The 4,563-nt window shown below is 37.6% G+C and overlaps 1 long non-coding RNA gene across 2 annotated transcripts; it reads left to right on the forward strand.

The window, feature by feature from the left end:
* Positions 1-3,619: 3,619 nt before the first annotated feature.
* LOC123467999 lies at positions 3,620-4,202 on the forward strand. 2 transcript variants are annotated; one of them, XR_006642027.1, is made up of 3 exons: positions 3,620-3,793; positions 3,876-3,912; positions 3,974-4,202. It is a non-coding gene; the product is annotated as an uncharacterized LOC123467999 (long non-coding RNA). The 2 variants fall into 2 exon arrangements; XR_006642028.1 differs by having other exon boundaries at positions 3,977-4,202.
* Positions 4,203-4,563: the final 361 nt, after the last annotated feature.

Genomic DNA, 4,563 nt, shown 5'->3' on the forward strand with positions numbered 1-4,563 from the left:
TTAAATAAATAAAAAGGAGACGGCTGATCCACAATGCAAATGTATTGGTTACTAAGTCTAAGCTACAGACATAAATAAATAGAGGTGTGACATACCAGTTGGAACAGTTGGGTAGCGTGAGCGGAAAATATTCACTTCACAAGTCAACTTAACTGAGCTTTACCGATACTGTTAAGTCACTAGAGAATAGATTAAGAATGAGCTGAAGAGTAACGAAGAAGAACTGGAAAACGACTGACTATGAGAGGAAAAGTCACGATCTTTTATATGGAAAAGATGCGGCCGTGACCCGAATAAAGAAAACCATAGGGAAAGAAGGCTCCGTGCAAAAGCCACCCCCGACTGGAGTTGACAGTTCTGTCAACTCACTTAAGTCGAATTTTAGGGAGGTTAAGGGGTACCCATCCGCTCGGATGAGTCACGGAGGGGTGAGAAGAATTATAGTTTAAAGTTGTAAGATTTACGGTAGAAAGCGTGAATTTGAAGTATAAATTAGTATTTAATAGTCCTGTGTTAAAGCCACCCCCGAACTGTGGTGACAGTTCGGACAGGTCACTTAACTAGGATTTAAGTGAATAATTAGTAAAAATATTTCTAAACCTACGGTTATTTATGCATTGGGATCTTAATCTAAAAAAAGGTGGAATGTCTTGGCGCGTGCGGTGCAGGTGTATGAATATTCTAGACGTGGGAACAGGTAGGAAGATGTTTCGGAAGTTTTGTGGCTAGACGAGGGTGCTTCCGTGTTAGTCGGCTGATGTAAGAGCTTCGGGCGATGCAGGTGTCTTTTGGGGAGTCGATGGGAAAAAGGTCTATTCTGTTGCTGCTTGCAGTCTTATGGTAGGTTCAAGTGGAGGCTGTGTGACGAGGGATGCGGGGGAGATAAAGTGAAGAAGCCATGCTTGCAGAATGGGAATTCTGTTACATGACTCCCGGGCCCGTAAGATTACGTCCCGTAATCGGTCTAGTCAAACTTGAGTTTGCAGTAGAGGAGGTAGATATTGTTTCATGTCGATTGGTTCTGAAATGTCCATCACTTCTCGACGTCGGTTTCTTCTATGGGTGGTTTTGTTGAGATTTTTAAGTGTGCAGCAACAGCTCCATATCATCTTGAATACGCCAAACCAACGGAGGATTTTGAAGGCGATGGTGCTGATGATTGCTAGTCCAATGAAGAACATGATAATCTTGAATGTTTCCCACCAGCTCATATAGCTGGTTATTCCTGTTTTTTCTTCTGCTGTAACAATGATATTTCTCATTGCTGTTGATGAATTGATGCCTGTTTTCATGCTTTGTTCGGCCATTGCTGCAGCGAGATCTGCTATGATGTTCATGTGGCTTGTTGTTATACCATCGTAGGCAGGATTAGCCTGTGGTTCATAGTCGTGTGTATTATCGTCGTCGTAGCGGAAGGAAGTAGGCAGATCCCGTTCTGGTTGTAAAAGGGTTGCTTCGGCTTTCTTCCAAGTGTTGTTACGATAGACATGATGTCTTCCATTAAAGTTTACGTAATGGTCTCTCCAGTAGCATGGACTGTATGGGGCAAGTTCCCAGCCGTTTGTTGCGATGGTGAAGTTTTTGAATCGAGGTTGAGGTCCACAGCTTGTCGTTTCGGTAGTGAATGTTATTCTAATGGCTCTGCATTGCTTCAACAATACAGTTTCTCCTTGTGCTTGAAGATTCATGCATTCGGGAAGCTGTAAGATGCTGGCTGCTAGCCATCCGTCGTATTGAGCAGCTGAAGTTGCAAGAGCTCTTTTAGTCCGTACCAATTCGCATTGAGTGTTCCTCACGATTCTTAGAATATCATTTTCTTGTTCAGTCAGTTTGTCGCGTACAAACTGTACGTGTGCGGCCAAACCGACTTGAGTGTTGAGTATTTGTTCCAGGGCAGTTACTGTGTTATTTTTGCTGGTGTTTGATAGAGTTGTCGTTTCTCGTTGAGGAAGTTCGTAGTCGGATTCTTCGCTGTCGTCGTCGAGGTGGGGGATTGAGATGAACAAGTGCTCGTCTCCTATAACTGTGAAAGATTCGTTTTTGTGGCGACAGGAAGTTGTGAGGCATCTGCCTTCTGGTTTAATATGGAATGCCAATTGCTGTTTTTCGTCTTCGAGGCGAAAAGTTCCTGGAGTCGATGTTTTGATGAGAGCGCCTTCTCCGCTGCTGACGAGTCTTGGAGTGTTGTCGAACGCGGTGGCTACTGTAATATCCCAAATGATCGTGAGATGATTGTGGGTGTGAACTCCGTCTGAAACATTTGCTTTTCCGAGAGGTGTTTCGATGATGTCATCGGCTCCTTGTCGAATGAGTCTAGTTTCTTCCATCATGCAATTAATTACATAAGGGGAGACGGTTGAGAACCAGCTTCCAATTGTGGGTGGATCTGGTGTGTGGGTCCATTTATCGTCAGTTAAATTCATTTGAATGTCGTTGCATCGTTTTGTCTTAGCCATAATTGTGCATTCAGTTAATGATGTTTCTAAAGCAACTGTTTCTGGAACTATAATTTGTTGACCGAAGAAATCCGTTGTGATGTGATTGATTTTCATCCATCTTCCGCAGATTGATGCTTGGAATTTAATTCCAGCTCTTCTGTTTGTCCATAACATGTATTCGACTTCTTTTTGCGTCGGTTTCAGTAATGACGGGCAATTCTCGTCATTTGTTCGTAAATGTTCTTTTGCTGATGGATTATCGCAGTTGCAGATTATAGTCTCGAATGCCAATGCAGTGATGCATAATATTGTTGTTAGCATGAAGTACAGCAACATTTTCTGAAGATAAACTTGAATAAGTTTGATGTTGCCGACTACATGATTGTATATGTTCGATGAAATACTATCCGTCATAAGAAATTTCTAGGAAGACGGATTTGATGGGAGGTATATAAAAAAATAAGTTAGAAGGAAGGATACAATGTAGGAATGGAAGGTAATTTACATTTTCAGAAAATTTAAAGTGATTTTTTTTTTTTTTTTTCTTTTCTTGTTTTGTTAATTTTTTTGTTTTGTTTAGTTTTATTTTTGTCTTGTTTTGTTTGTTTTTAGTTTTTTTTTTTTTTTTTTGTGTGTTGTGTTTTTGTTTTGTTTTGATATACAATATCTCGGAGGAGTGTGGAAAAATGACAGAAAGTGAAAGGGAAATAGTGTACATAAAGAAGTTGGATCGACCGCTAGGTGTCGTGGATGTGTAGTTTGAATGGAAAAATGCAGAAATATATGGGGACTTTTTTTTTATTTTTTTTTTGAATATCGCTTTACTACGCTTGATTTAATAAATATGAGTAAAACTTGGTTAGGGAAAAAACATTTTATGAATGATGAAGGAGAGAATAGTGGAGTTTGTACATATAGTGAAGTTGTATAAAGTGTGGGTGTTGAAATGATCGCTAGATGGGGTATGCGTGGTGTTTTTGGAAGAAACATAGGGACATACTTAGTTTATTAAATTTCGTTATTTTACTTTTATGTATGCTTTTTTCTTAAGGATAAATTATTTTTTTTTTGAAATAATATAATTTGGGAATAATTTTATGTATTTAATTGGAAAAAATATATATTTATTAGAAGAGAATGGAGAATGAAAAATTGATTTGGCAACGTTGGAGCTGTCAACGTCTGCTTTTGTTTGGCTTCTAGTCGCCATGTTTGTGCTGGTAGTCGGAGTTTATTAGGGAGTTGGGATAGGTAAGTTTGTATATGTGTTCCCTGCTGAGATTTCTTATATTTATAGTTTTTCAGTTATTTGTGGAGATTGAGGGTGTGGGTGTTCAAGGAGTATATCCAAAACGGTGAGTTCATTTGGTTTACTGTTATGTATTTCTTTGTTTGTGCATTTAAATTGTTTTTTTTTTTGTATTTTTTGAATTTCAGGTTTTGTGTTTTTTCGTTTGAATAGGGAGTATAAAAGGTATTTTGGTTTTGAATGTTTTTACATTTGGTTTAATATGAAATTGCTTTATTTGTTTTAGTAGGTTTCAACAGTTTACCGCTAGATGGCAGTTACTGTTTTTTTTCTATTATCTTATTCAAGTAGAAAGGGAAAGTAAAGTTTTTCCCTTATAGTTTCTACAGGTTTGTTTATATTTACATATACATATACATATTGTTGTATGTTGTTATTGTTATATTTTATTTGTTTTATTTTATGTTATTTTTATTCCATTTTATTTTATTTTATTTATTTATCTTTTTCTTTTACTTTTTTCATTTAATTATGTATTTTTTTTTTGTTTGTTTGTTTTATATAGTGAATTAATAAATAATAACTTCAGAATGTCAAAAATTATATTTGATTTTAAGGTTGAAAAGAACAAGACAAAAAAAAATTATGGGAAAAAAATAATGCTCCTACTGCTGGAACAATTGCAAGCACAGGCTTACGATGCCCAGGAGTAGGCCCATTCCAATGCCGAATGACTTTAAGGTGTCATTTTTTTCTTGGTTTTCGAACCAACGCTGACAAACAAGTTTCCTATTTAGGTCTGATGCCGTATCCCAGTCGTTTGGTTCCGTCGTGGAACCGAAACGGCTAGGTAAGGGAAAAAATTTCCCTTTGGCA

This window comes from Daphnia magna, unplaced genomic scaffold, assembly GCF_020631705.1.
Source record: "Daphnia magna isolate NIES unplaced genomic scaffold, ASM2063170v1.1 Dm_contigs257, whole genome shotgun sequence".
Classification (NCBI taxonomy): Eukaryota; Metazoa; Arthropoda; class Branchiopoda; order Diplostraca; family Daphniidae; genus Daphnia; species Daphnia magna.